Below are 15,003 nucleotides of genomic sequence, written 5' to 3'. Positions count from 1 at the left end.
TGTATAAAATCAGCTGTATAGGAACTAAATATTCATACTGTTAACCTATGTCTATAAATAATGTATCTTCCTTTTTTTTCCATACTGCTCAGTAAAACAAAAAGCACGAAAGCTAACCAACCCCTCAGATTAATGACAAGTGGCACATGAACAACTTTAATAGGTCAGAAAACTGCATAAGCTTTTGATCCTTCGCCCTTCTTATCACACACACACACACACACACACACACACACACACACTCACACACACACACACACAGAGATCACATCACACTTTGAAGCTCACATGGCTGCAGAGTTGTAAATTTGCGTTTCTCTATGTTTGAACTAGTGTGTGAAGAGCACATTGTTATTAGAAACAGTACAAAAGCTTGTCGTGTTTTCCTCCAGTTAATAAGAGTGTGTGGGCCACTTTCCATTCATCTTTAGGTTAGTGGTTGCCTTTCCTCCTTTTTTTCCTGGAATTTTCAGATTTATAATTTGCTGTTAATATTTGCAAAGCGCCAAAAAGTAAATTTTATTCTAGCTGCTTAGTGATTTTTGCTTGAAAGTCTGTTGATAACATAATACTTAATTTGATGTTTCAATTGCGACTTAAATCTTATCCATTACGGTAGGAATGACCATGACTGTTGCAATTCAGATGAATATAAGTAAGGATTCTGCATTCAGGCACAAAAAACTTAAATTATTCTCTAACATCCTTAAGTGTTGTCCTTTTTTACAAAATTATGTCATACCATGTTCTATTTTTGGAGCTGTTTGGTGTTGCTACACTGGTAATAAATGCCTCTATCCATTACATTAATCTATTTTATCATCATCCATACATACATAAATTTGTTCATATGTTTTTCTCAACATTTAAAATTCAATGTCACATGCAGTCCTGTAGATTTTTTTCTTACATTTTAATAAGAGAGAGCAGTTGAATTATTTTTCATTAATTCTAAATAAACTGAGGCAGTATGATGTTACTGTTACTCAAAATAGCTCCGCATAGATAAACTCTACTTGGGAACGTGGTTTGGTCGTATCAGGAACACCCTCATGATCATGAGCTAACAAATCCCATTGTTGTGACACTCCATAGCATCCACAGTAAAGACTTTTTCACGTGGAATGGGGGGGGGGGGGGGGGGGGGGAGACCATCGTAACAAACATTTGCCTTATTCTTCAAGGAAATTGCAGTGTGCAGCCATCTTAATTTTGGCTCTTATGATGTTGCATGCTGCAGCTTAAGCATGAAAGGCATATACATCAGATCTTTCCGGATGAATATTCCTCTTACATTCGCAGTGTGACTTTCAGTAGTAGTACTCCTCTTCTTTTATAATAAAAGAGCTCCACACTTTTTTGGTGGACATGGCTGTTTCTTGTTTGTAATGGCTTGTTAGCTGATGGGTTTACTTAACTAAATCATGAGACACTGCACACAGAGAAAGTAAAAGCTAAGGAGAAAGTGAAAGTGATAGCTTTACCACCACATTCTGTATACTTTTTGATCTTGTCCCTTGCTATAAGTTGTCCGGAAACTGTTAACGCACAACAACAACACAAAACGATGAAAACAATTTTCTTGTTGTTATGTCATTTGTTGTAATTAAACCCAAAATATCAATACATTTTCTGTAGAAGAATTTGCGACTTATAGGAAGAATAGTTTTCAGATGCACTGTATTAAGCTCTTGTCAATCCCTCCTCTCTTTTTCTTCTTCATGCATTCATGTTGAAGGTTGTGCAGAGTTCTACATTCTGTTGCAGAAGCCTTTGACATGTTTTCAATAGGCATAACTCATGAAATTGGGATACTGCAAAAATAAATTAAAAGGTTGCTATGTCAATGACTTCTATAAATTATCTGAATATTTAAACAGAGAGAATGAAGACCAGTTACTACTTATAGAGTAATAAAGTAAAAATAGCTTCTTGTATTTATAGTAAGTGTCCCTGCATTCACATAAATATACATTATCCAATAGTCAATAAAATGGTGGATGTTATATCTGGAAATCAGCAGCGTTTGTTCACTGTCCTTTTTTTCCCCAAATGAGGTATACATCCTGTGTGTATTTTAAATGTAAATAACAATATAAGGAAAAAAAGAGATTACTACTCACTGTAAAGAAGACAAGTTGTAGATAGGCACAATGAAAAGATAGTTACGCACTTCGCTTTTGGTCAAAGCCTTCTCAAGAAAAGAAACACACAAATTCATTCACACAAGTGAGCACACCTCATGCATACATAACTGCCATCTCCGGCAGCTCGGACCAGAATAATTTATGGTGAAGCACTGTACAAGGTGTGTTCAAAAAGAGTCATGAAATATATTTGTTTGCTGTGTCACTATTTATCACAGCAAGCTTGGACCAGTTGGGTTACAGTGCACCAAACCTCAGTCTGCATCAGCGGAGTTGAATAAGTGTACCTCTGTTTCGCGGCTTTGTCACAATGCGTGATGGTTGGTTCAGTTGAACAACATGGGCATCACGTTTTGCACAAAGCTTCATAAAAAGCCTTCACAGACTCACGCAATGTTAAAGCAAGCCTATAGGGAGTCTGCGATGAGTTACAAGCAAGTTACAAGGTGGGTGAAGAGTTTAAGGATGGCTAGGAAGGGATGAGTGATGACCCGTGCACTGGAAGACCATTGACAAGCAGAAACGAAGACAATGTTAATCGTGTGCATGAATTGTTGAATTCTGACTGCTGAGTGAGTGTTCACTTTTTAGCTGACACACTGAACATTTCAAAAAAGTTCCGTGTTCAGCATTGTTATGGAGGAGTTGCACATGGGGGAGGTGTGTGCCAAGCTGGTTCCAAAAATTTTGTCTGACAAGCAAAAGGCCAATTGAGTGTTGATTGTGACTGAACTGTTGGAAAGTATGGACACTGAGCTGGATTATTTGGATAGCTTTGTTACTGGTGAGGAGACAAGGACTTTCACATATGAGCTGGAAATAAAACACGAAAGATCAGAATAGCACACCTTAGAAAACCCGAGAAGGCAAGAATGAGCAAATCTTAGGTGAAAACTATGCTGATTGTCTTCTTCAACAGCAAGGGTGTGGAGCACAGAGTTTGTACCCGAAGGACATACCATTAATGCTCTTTGCTACGTCATTGATCTGGAAAGATTAAGAAAAAAGGTCCTCCTAATGCAAAAAGATGTTGCTGCTACCTGGCAGCTGCATCATAACCATGTGCTCAGCCACATGTCTCTGCACGTACACGAGTATCTGGCCAAGCATAACTTGGCAATGCTGCTGCTGCCATCCCTACAATATGGCTTCTTCCTGTTCCCCGGGACTAAAACCGCACTCAAAGTACGCCATTTTGAGAGCACTGAGTACATCCAAAAGGCTGTGACAACGATCTTAAATGAGGTTCCGGTTGAAGCCTTCCTGGTGGCTTACCAATCATGAGTGAAGTGCTAGAAAAAACTGTGTATATACTAACGGTAACTACTTTGAAGAATTTTAATTTTTGGACGTAACCTTATATATTAGGTGCTTCTCTCTATTAATGTATTTAAAATTGTACATGAAGCCTAAAATGCCATCCCTTCTAATGCAATCTGTGGAATGTCTATGAACAAATAAATAGTTTTCAAAGATAAAATCGTAGTGATCTTAAAATTCGTAAATTACATGCACAGTTATAGTCGTACCATGAATGTACTACATTTACTGCTAATCTGCAAGGCACAAAAATGTGTATTCTTAAATGCTTTAGGAATGTGATTTGTAGTATTAAATGTTGTCAGAGCATTGTTGCATTAATTCTTACTAAACTGCTAAGCTTTTGACAATGTCCACCATTGTCTTTAACAGGAAACTGACATCAAAGAAGTGTTGTGGTTAGGACACAACCCAGGAAGGGTGTGGGGAGGGGAGGTGGAGGGCAGAGAAATTGGCCATTCATAGGTCAGCCTCAGAGGACAACTCACATTAGCAGCTCCGGATGTTGACACCAATGGAACTGGTGCCAAAGTATTTCAGAGACAGTTCCTGGCAGCCTGATTAACTTGCGGTCGCCATGTACCACGATGTTTAAACTGTAACATTCAGCGTCACCAAAGTTCAAGACACAAGCCCACACTGGATAGTGGTCAGCAGTGATGAATGCCCTCACGAATCAATGTAGACTGGGCAGCCCCTGACCAAGGCTTGAACAAGCAGCAGTGGAAGGCATCAAGTCTGGATGTGGTCGCCAGCCCAGGCAGTTGCCTGCAACTACTGAAGACAAAGTCCTCACAAGGCGACTAGATGCTTCATTTAGCACTGCAGCAGTCTTTGCAGCAGCTTATGAAGATTAGTGGTGGTTGGCATCATGTCCACTCTCATACGGTCATCTACAGGTTGGCAAGGATCTGTGAATGAGTACCTGATTTAGGAGGGAGTATTTATAGGAAGTCAGCTGACCAGTACTTCTCCAACAGCAGCACCCCCACTGCGGAAGAGACAACAGACTATAGCAGACAGGTGTCAGCATTGGGTTCAGCTTTCCTCGTTTAGCTAGCTTCTGCAAGAGCCTAGCCGGAGCTGTACTATTGCCTAACGTCACCATTCAGAGGTGTAGGCGAACTTTTCCCACTTCATCAACCCCTGAATAACCACTCTTTTGTTCTGAATACGCCTTCTTGTCAAATGGTGTCAGGGCTTCAGCCTGATGCTCACTTCCCTGTACATGATGTTATTTTGCTGAGCTTTGCAGTAATAGTTCATCACACCTGACAGATTCGTCACGCAACAGACACACACACAATGCACCTATTTTACATGCACAAGTTTAATGGAGAGAACTAGATATATGGGACTGATGACCAAGCAGTTCGGTCCCTTTCTCTCTCCTTTTAAACCAACAGCAACAACAACTAGATATATGAGTAGGGAATGCTTTTAATATTATTATTCACAATACCTAAAATCACATGAGTTCTGTGTAAGGAGATAGAATGTCTCTTTTGAGGCCATTCAAATTGATATCCAATTACCTTTTCCTATTTTGACAACTTGTTTGGAAGATTATATTCTCCTCTGTATGGATTTTGTGTAACACCTTATTTCTACCAGGCAGTGACGTTACACGGGGGACCTTCTTTTTTAGATTTGTTCTGATATTCATACATGACTTCCACAGTTTTATCGCTACTGTAAACTATTCATATGATGTATCTATAAGTCAGTTTGATAAAATAATGTTAACATTCTAATCTAAATATATAAGGTGTATTTGAAACGAATGGAGAAAATGAGAGGGCTGATAGAGTGGGTCATAACAAGCATATTTCAGTTAGCACTGGGCATTGTTGAACAGCATTGCATACCACCAAGAGGATAGACTTAAGACATGCCAAGTAAGCTGTTGTGGTATCAGGTCTGCAGGGTAACGTTTTCAATGTATTTGTGGCCCCCAAGGTAAATGAGAAGTTGGAGTGAAGTTTTATAACCTTTGTTTGAAGACGGTTGCAAAAAGTGCTTGAGATTACGCCCTCCTGCTTGAATATGTGCCATGCAATGCCACTGGAGTGACTGTTGCACCCTTTCAAACACTCCTGGCAATGTAAAAATTATAGGGGAGACTGCTATAATACACACTATGCTATCTTCATCAGTATCAATGGGTGTTTCATATACAACAGATCAGGTGGCCCCAGAAGAAAAAATCAATAGGCATCAAGTTGGGGTGGGAATGTGCAGGCCCTGTAGCTGGCCCACTGCACGTTATCCATTACTCGCCAAAAGTTTCATCCAAATGCATTCTAATTGCATCTGCGAATTACTTAGGAGCACCATCACGTTGGTATCACATTCGTTGTTGCATGTTGAGTGGAACGTGTTCCAAAACCTCTGGCAGAGTTCTCATACAAAGATTAAGTATCTGGTTACGTTCTTTCGCTGGAGGGACATGATGGACTGACCAAATTATCACCTACCAACCTGGCCCAAATGTTGAGTGCAAAGCGATCTTGGTGACCACAAACAAAGACAGTGTGAAGATTTTCTACGCCCACACATTTTGATTGTGGCTGTTGAACATACAAGCCTGTTGAGAGTGTGTTCCAGCACTAAGGGATGTGGACATGGGTTCTTATGTGAAATATTCTTTTTATGACCCACTCCACCAGCCCCCACATTTTCTACATTCATTTCAGATACATCCTATATATTTCAAGGGGTTTATTTCCTGACTTACCTATAATGCACTGACATTGTGTACCCCCTTTGGCTGCAACATCTCTGGAAGTTTCATAATCTAACATGAAAGCTGCAGTCGTCATAACATTCTTGTGATCCACCCACAAGCAAATCTACTAGAGGTGACTAGAACTAATGTATTTATAGCATGTATACAACACCCATGGATAACTAGCTTTTGCCAGACATGCATTAAACCAGTTGAATAGAAATAAGAGTATTTAGTTGTGAAAGCAACACAAAATCTAGAGTATTGATCAATGGAAATTGTAAAGTGGTTGAACGAGTCATTTTTACATTGTTGACGTTTAGAAAGCATCAGGGGAAGCGTCCAAGCCAGACTATTTTATTCCATCAGTGCTTCCAATCCATACTATTTTATTTCATCTGTAGAGAATAGTGGAGGTTCTGTGATGGTTTGGATGATCATGTCATGGTTTCTAGTGGGCTCTGATAGCACACCACTCAACATGTGTCTGATGACCACAAAGGTGAATCAACAAATCGTACATGTCTTTCGCATTTGATTAGAATATTATTGAAACAAAAGTTAAAAATGTTGTACTTTCCTGTAATACTGCTAAGAAATCGTAACGGTTTTGTTGGAATGGTACAAAATCTCATGGTCTCCTAGTCAGAATTTAGTTGTAAGAACATTCAGGTTGTTTTGGATAACAAACTTGGCCGTGAACTATGTTAGTTCAGTTTATATTGGTTTATGCAACCTATGCATGTATTCTTAGAATAATTACTTCTGACATTAAGACACTTCTAAAATTGTGCTAGTTCAGGGCCCAACACTTTTAGAGGCTTGCCAAATAATGTTGTCTTGTGCTACAGTAAGCCATGGCTGCACATATTGGTTGGTGGGGTGTGGTACTGTCCATTTGCTTGCATACTTACATCATGGAGTAGGTGTTTTTTCATTTGGGAAGGAAGGAAGATTACGAGATTCGGCTTTAACATCCTGTTGACACTGGGGTCGTTAGAGATGGGGCACTAGTTCGGAATGATTCAAGGATGGGGAAGGAAATTGGCCTTGTCCTTTGAAAAAAACTGCATTGGCATTTGCGTGGAGTGATTCAGGGAAATGTCAAAACACCTACATCAAGATGGTTTTTGGATGCGGATATGAACTGTCGGGAGTCCTTTGTGCTAACTGTTCGTCAGGATAGAGGTCAGGAGCGGAGGGCGTTGTAAAATGAAAAGTAATGAAGTGGAATGGACCCAGTTTATTCCTGTAACGATGATACATTGGTGCCTACGTAGGGCTGAGCAGCCCCAAGAGGGTTTGCCGTCTGCTCGTCAGAGAGGCAGAGGCTAGAGGAGCGACTACTCGGGGCCGAGGTCTGAAGCTAAGAGAGCGCGGAGCTGTTTCCAAGCCGCCCTCACCTCCCGGCCGTGTCCCCACGTGATCACACGATTAGTCTCTGATTGGAAGATTGATTCCGCCAACGTGCCATGCTAGTAGTGTACCCCCGTCAGCGCAACCAACCCGTGGGACTTGAGTCTGACCGAGGAGCACGTGGCAGGAATGTGCTGACCATGGTCTTCCGGCCAGCACCTTCCACCACAGTATGCCCATGCCGGCTTCGGCCGAACATTATGCATGGAAAATTTATTTAATAAAATTTTGTTGGCAATGATCCCTCTTGGGGGGTCTCCTCCCTGCACATCCTTTCCCCTTCCGAAGAAGGCTCTCTGGATGAAAATGAATGAGCTTATTCTAATTGATTATTCCATTTAAAAAATATATGATCATTATTTAGGGTCCCAGAAATTAACATCCATAACATAGTGATATCAATAAGTGCAAAAGTTACAAAGTGGCCTGAAGGAAGGCTCTTGAATAACAAACTTGTGAAGTTGGTGCGACGGCAGTGGGGCGACGCCATGCTGTGAGTGTGTCAGCAGTATCAGTGGTGGTGGGTACCCAGGCGATGATGAGGGGCACTGGAGCACAGCACACTGAAACACTCCACCCTCGTGGGGTTGAGAGAATGCTCCCAGGCCTAACAGTCACAAGGGGGTTTTCCCCGTAATATTACTTTGAGTTCTTAAATCTAGGATTACAATAGTAATTGCCCAAGTGGGTGAATGAGAACATTACAAAATGACAAAAATTTAAAGAGAAAACAAAATGACTTACATGAGGGTTAAGACTCGACAGTTAAATTGTGATTCCATAGACTTTACATAGAAATACAAATCCATTAAAAAATTAGTTCATTGACCTGACACCTAGACTACAACTTAATTCTAATAAGCGGGGGGGGGGGATCATGCCTGATTCCATGCACCAAGGTTGGCAGTTAGTTTCAGGTGTAATATTCACCTTCAGGTTGTGGGGGTGGTACTACTTCTCGGAAGGAAGTGAAACATTTGCAAAATCCTCTTTTACAGAGTATCCAGGATACTATAATCAGAATTATTACAATGATGATTACCGAACCAGCGCTGGGCAATACAAGTGGTTAATCACTTAGTTTGGTGCCAATCAGCAATATGTGAGGCCACTTGGTCAAGAGCAACTTGGTTATGTTCCTGGGTAAGGAGATGATTGATCAATTGGAGTAGATCTGAATCACTGGTATTCGGTACATTCTTTAGCTTCTCATGGTGATGGAGTTTAAAAGAGAGTTCAGGAAGGTATAAGGTAAATGTGGGAATGGTGACATGAAAGGTGGAGTGCAATTGAGCTGATATCCTCATGGAAGCAGCGTATATGTCACATCTTGAACTATTATACACTAGGCCACTATTATTCAGTGTTACCCGGTACGATTCAGTCTCTGACATTGAACGGTGGCACACCAGGGTGGCGGTGACAGTCTGTGGAACAGCGAACAGAAAACTGTTGCCAACAGGCTGAATTATTGGTTGACAAAGTGAGACTAGAACACAGGGACATGGAGGTGTAGTAGTTTCAGCTAAAAACAGTGACATCTCGCACTCAGTAGTGTTAGTGTGTAAAATTAGCGTGGAGCATAAGTAATGTGTTGTATGGAAGCAGCTGGATAGTTCAGCGCGAGAAAGTGTGGCGTGAGTTTGTCGATCCCGACTAACTATTAAAAATTCTTGAGTCTGCCAAACAACATGGTGGTGAAGGGTAGCACTCGTATTCGCAATTTGCGCACGTGATTGGCAACCTCATTCGCATCCGAATTACGGGTAAGTCAGACCTCCAACGCAGCATAGTAAAAGGAGAGGTTGCTTTCCCGCACAGCATAAAGCATTTGTTTAGGGGCCAAAATTTGCAACGACACATGGTGTAGGATGTGCAAGAAGGGCTCTGAGGGTAACAGATGTGGACTGAGCTTTCCTTGCAGTCCGAGTTGAATGGCCGAGTGTAACATGTGCACGTGTAACTGTGCTGTGTGTATATTAAATAAAAGAATCTGCGTGGTCTTCACAATGTCCAGTGTGATAGTCAGATTACGTAATCCCGGGCAAAGATGAGTCCCCTCTTGGTTAAAGGATTGTTCAAGTGCACCATAGTGTCGTGTTAATCTGTTGGCTACAACTTTATTTGTCTAGTTGTGGCTAACAGGTTATTCTCAAGATGTGTCAGGCGCACCTGTTGATGTACCAACACTTCGTGATTAACTGGTGTTTCCGAAAGCGCTTGCTGTGTGTCCAAATCCCAGCGTTTTGCGTCTGTTTCGTCAGGAGTCCCAAAGAGAGATTTTAATAATGTACCTCCAACGGGCAACCAGGCTCGTTTGAAATGAGGCCGTGGTACTGCATCCCTAATACTGTTCAATTGACTTCGAAGGGTTGAAATAATTCTAGTCACTTCCCAAAAAGATCGGAGAAACTCATGTTCCTTCGTCTGCGTCAAGAAGGTTTCATATTTTGACAATTGCTGAGCTGTATCATATAAAGCACGGTCTTCCTCTTCTAATAATGTTAAGTTGACATCAGCTAACACAATAGCATAATGTGGAGTATGCACCAGATTGTGACGACGTCCAAAAAGCACGGCAGATGTGGAAGGGTAGACGTGACATGGAGGCGCCTTAACGGCGACGACGACAACCATTTAGGTTAACATGCTTCCCATTGCGGATGATAAATTGACAGCCATTTGAACGGCGGCTGCTTTCAGCTTCCAATGTTGATAACGGTCGACTGCGAGAGAAAGTATTAGTGACCCTTCAAGTAAAAATTTCCTGGCTTACTTGATGAGTAATTCAGAGATGACAGAGGGGGTACAACGTTGTAGCAATAATTACCTGGCAAGTAGTGACGATGGACCAGTTCAGTCACGCTTACTGATGAAGAAGGCCACAAAGTACACTCCTGGAAATTGAAATAAGAACACCGTGAATTCATTGTCCCAGGAAGGGGAAACTTTATTGACACATTCCTGGGGTCAGATACATCACATGATCACACTGACAGAACCACAGGCACATAGACACAGGCAACACAGCATGCACAATGTCGGCACTAGTACAGTGTATATCCACCTTTCGCAGCAATGCAGGCTGCTATTCTCCCATGGAGACGATCGTAGAGATGCTGGATGTAGTCCTGTGGAACGGCTTGCCATGCCATTTCCACCTGGCGCCTCAGTTGGACCAGTGTTCGTGCTGGACGTGCAGACCGCGTGAGACGACGCTTCATCCAGTCCCAAACATGCTCAATGGGGGACAGATCCGGAGATCTTGCTGGCCAGGGTAGTTGACTTACACCTTCTAGAGCACGTTGGGTGGCACGGGATACATGCGGACGTGCATTGTTCTGTTGCAACAGCAAGTTCCCTTGCCGGTCTAGGAATGGTAGAACGATGGGTTCGATGACGGTTTGGATGTACCGTGCACTATTCAGTGTCCCCTCGACGATCACCAGTGGTGTACGGCCAGTGTAGGAGATCGCTCCCCACACCATGACGCCGGGTATTGGCCCTGTGTGCCTCGGTCGTATGCAGTCCTGATTGTGGCGCTCACCTGCACGGCGCCAAACACGCATATGACCATCATTGGCACCAAGGCAGAAGCGACTCTCATCGCTGAAGACGACACGTCTCCATTCATCCCTCCATTCACACCTGTCGCGACACCACTGGAGGCGGGCTGCACGATGTTGGGGCGTGAGCGGAAGACGGCCTAACGGTGTGCGGGACCGTAGCCCAGCTTCATGGAGACGGTTGCGAATGGTCCTCGCCGATACCCCAGGAGCAACAGTGTCCCTAATTTGCTGGGAAGTGGCGGTGCGGTCCCCTACGGCACTGCGTAGGATCCTACGGTCTTGGCGTGCATCCGTGCGTCGCTGCGGTCCGGTCCCAGGTCGACGGGCACGTGCACCTTCCGCCGACCACTGGCGATAACATCGATGTACTGTGGAGACCTCACGCCCCACGTGTTGAGCAATTCGGCGGTACGTCCACCCGGCCTCCCGCATGCCCACTATACGCCCTCGCTCAAAGTCCGTCAACTGCACATACGGTTCACGTCCACGCTGTCGCGGCATGCTACCAGTGTTAAAGACTGCGATGGAGCTCCGTATGCCACGGCAAACTGGCTGACACTGACGGCGGCGGTGCACAAATGCTGCGCAGCTAGCGCCATTCGACGGCCAACACCGCGGTTCCTGGTGTGTCCGCTGTGCCGTGCGTGTGATCATTGCTTGTACAGCCCTCTCGCAGTGTCCGGAGCAAGTATGGTGGGTCTGACACACCGGTGTCAATGTGTTCTTTTTTCCATTTCCAGGAGTGTAGAATCACGGCAGGCAGGCAACAGTTTGGCAGCCGTGGGGGTAACAAGGCGGCAAGACAATGGTGTAATTCAACACTGAGTATCCGCTGATCAATCACGTGTCAGCAAAAAAGACGCTGAACGCGGAGGCAGTACTACGCAGCGCAGACTAAGCGTAACTCGTTGGAAAAATTTTTCAACCTGCTACGGGACGAAGGCCAAGTGTCGTTAATTAATTTGAGATTTTGTACGAAGAAAGTTTTTTTTTTTTTTTAATGAATAAAATGAGACGGAATCCTGTGATCGCGGTGTAAACCTGCACAGCTTAGGCACCTCCCACGCATTGGCCACTACACAGGGGCACCCACCCCGCTAAGGCTCGACACGGCGAGACAGGTGAAGTACTTCATAAATTTCAGAAATAATACTGAGTGGTTTTTCAGCTGTAGAAAACCCGAATGAGGGTAGGACAACTCAATAATCATAGGATCTTTACTTACAGAAGTGGTCAATAGAGAGATTAACTGTACTGAAGTCGGAAATGAATGTTGGCGAGAGCGAGTCTGTTGCTCGTGAATACAGAGGCTGGGCGTGAAGCAGTGGAGGCGGCGCAGCGCAGCTTTATCAGCGCTGAGCCGGCAGAGTGCTGAGCTCAGATAACAGTGTCGGAGAGCGCTAGTGGCTCTGCGTCCGAGACTAGGACATTGTTAAGTGCAACTTAAAAGTAACAGTTTATTGCAAAGCAATAATAAACAAATAGCTGATGTCACAAAGACGTTTGATTCCATTTTAACAGAACAACTTAAGTGTTCAACAGGTAAGTTGATTACATTGTTGATTAAAAGAAACTGCTACTGAACATAATGTACATACGTACGTACTTCCCTTTCCCCTTCCGAAGAGCGGAGGGCATAAACGATAAAAGCCTTGTTCATGTACTTAGTATATGACAATAGAGGTCTGGTAACATCAACAAGTTACACCAAGGTAGTGTGGATATGAACAGTGTGAGTGTGTTGTAAGTTATTGGGCGTATGAAGCGTTGTGTAAATGTGTGACTAATGGTAGCTGATGGCGGATACGAATTGAAGGCCAATAGGTGCTATCAGAGATACTTCCAGTCGAGAAACAATGAAAATTAAAAGGGAATGCCGAATATGACACAAAAATAACGTATAACCATAAAGTGTACAAACATTAATCATAACTATAAATTGATAACAATAAAGCATGACATTGAAGTAGTAATAATTGACAAGAAATAAAATAAAGGGAATATTTCCCGAACATAAACTTCCGAATCGGATACGAAATCCGTCAGGGGATGTTGTTTTTTAGTCGGTTGACGAAGTGCATAAGGGACTACGTCAGTAGAATCCGACAGTGTGTGTATATAACAACATTGTTCTTAAAAGTGCAGTTTGCACTGTCAGATGGTGAAAAGCAACGAATCCGTTCAGCAACGGAAAAGGCTACCATTTGGGGAACAGTATCTGAATCTTTGGCAGAATCCGATGATTTTGCAATGGAATTGCCATGTAGAAGAAAGTGGCGTTGTATAAAATGTAATAAAAGACCGTCTGGGGCTCAGTTCATTTGTGGTTGAGTGCCAAAGGCGTAGTGTGAGCGCAAATTGTCTCACGGTAATTAATGTATGAATTGTTTTGTGGTCAACCGAGGAGCCTAGGATTCGGAGATGTGTAAGTACAAGTTCGCGGTGCGAATGAGCTACCTGCGAGTGACTCGACTAATAAGTTCAGCAGTGCATTAGTGCAATCTGCAGACTTGGATTGATGATTATATAATTTGCAGGGCAATGGAGCAACCTGCGGACAGTGCTAAAGCCGGCCAGAGTGGCCCTGCGGTTCTGAGCGCTACAGTCTGGAACCGAGCGTCCGCTACGGTCGCAGGTTCGAATCCTGCCTCGGGCATGGATGTGTGTGATGTCCTTAGGTTAGTTAGGTTTAATTAGTTCTAAGCTCTAGGCGACTGATGACCTCAGAAGTTAAGTCGCATAGTGCTCAGAGCCATTTTTTTGACAGTGCTAAGGCAACCTGTCTAATAATTGAGGGATAGGCAGTGCATTGGAGCTATCTGCGATACCGTGGTTCAGCGGGCCTAAGGGCGTCCGTCTGACTTAATAAGAATTAGTGTAGGCACATGGGTTTCCTGCGATACATGGAATAAAAGTATCAGCGACGTTATTAGCGACCTGCTGTACTAGAAAAATGTCGACTGTTCAAGCAATAAAAATAGCTCTGAAGCTAGAATAGCATACACGCATAAATAGCGTCACTTTTTGTGCGCGCAGTACATAACACTACATAAAATGAAAATCATGAACTATAAATCACTAGCGCTAGCATAATGACATAATTAAACACAAAGACATATATTGACAGGAAAATAAAAACACAATGATGTATAATAATAACGCTGTAAGTAGTCGGAACGCTCAACGTTAACGTGTAACACTGGCCATCTGGGGCTGGCTGCTAGGCTGCGTGTGTGTTAGTTTTAAAACTGACGATAACAAATTGAACCGAAAGGACAACTAGGCACAGTTCCCATAGCGCTTACATCACCGGCTAATTAGAGGCAAAGTACGTATCTCACAATGGATCATCGGCCGATATTTTGGGGCGAGACTGCAACAAGGGAGAGCAATATCTCGGTGTAAATGGGTGGTAAGATTAAAAGACCGGTACTGTCGGAAGAGGGTACCTAACATGTTGTAGGGGCCTCCTCATCGACAGAAGAAGGAAAACAGGATAGAACAATGACCACGGCGGTAGAGTAAAATAAATGGGGAGGGCAAAAATAACTGCGTAGCAACCAAGGAACAATCGCCCACCGACATACGGCAGCCCGGACGATTGGTCGTTTGTGCCTCGTCAGTAGCGTGAAAAACATCTACATCTACATTTATACTCCGCAAGCCACCCAGCGGTGTGTGGCGGAGGGCACTTTACGTGCCACTGTCATTACCTCCCTTTCCTGTTCCAGTTGCGTATGGTTTGCGGGAAGAACGACTGTCCGAAAGCTTCCGTGCGCGCTCGAATCTCTCTAATTTTACATTTGTGATCTCCTCGGGAGGT

This window comes from Schistocerca serialis, chromosome 4 (genome assembly GCF_023864345.2).
Source record: "Schistocerca serialis cubense isolate TAMUIC-IGC-003099 chromosome 4, iqSchSeri2.2, whole genome shotgun sequence".
Taxonomy (NCBI): domain Eukaryota; kingdom Metazoa; phylum Arthropoda; class Insecta; order Orthoptera; family Acrididae; genus Schistocerca; species Schistocerca serialis.
This window is presented reverse-complemented; position numbering follows the sequence as displayed.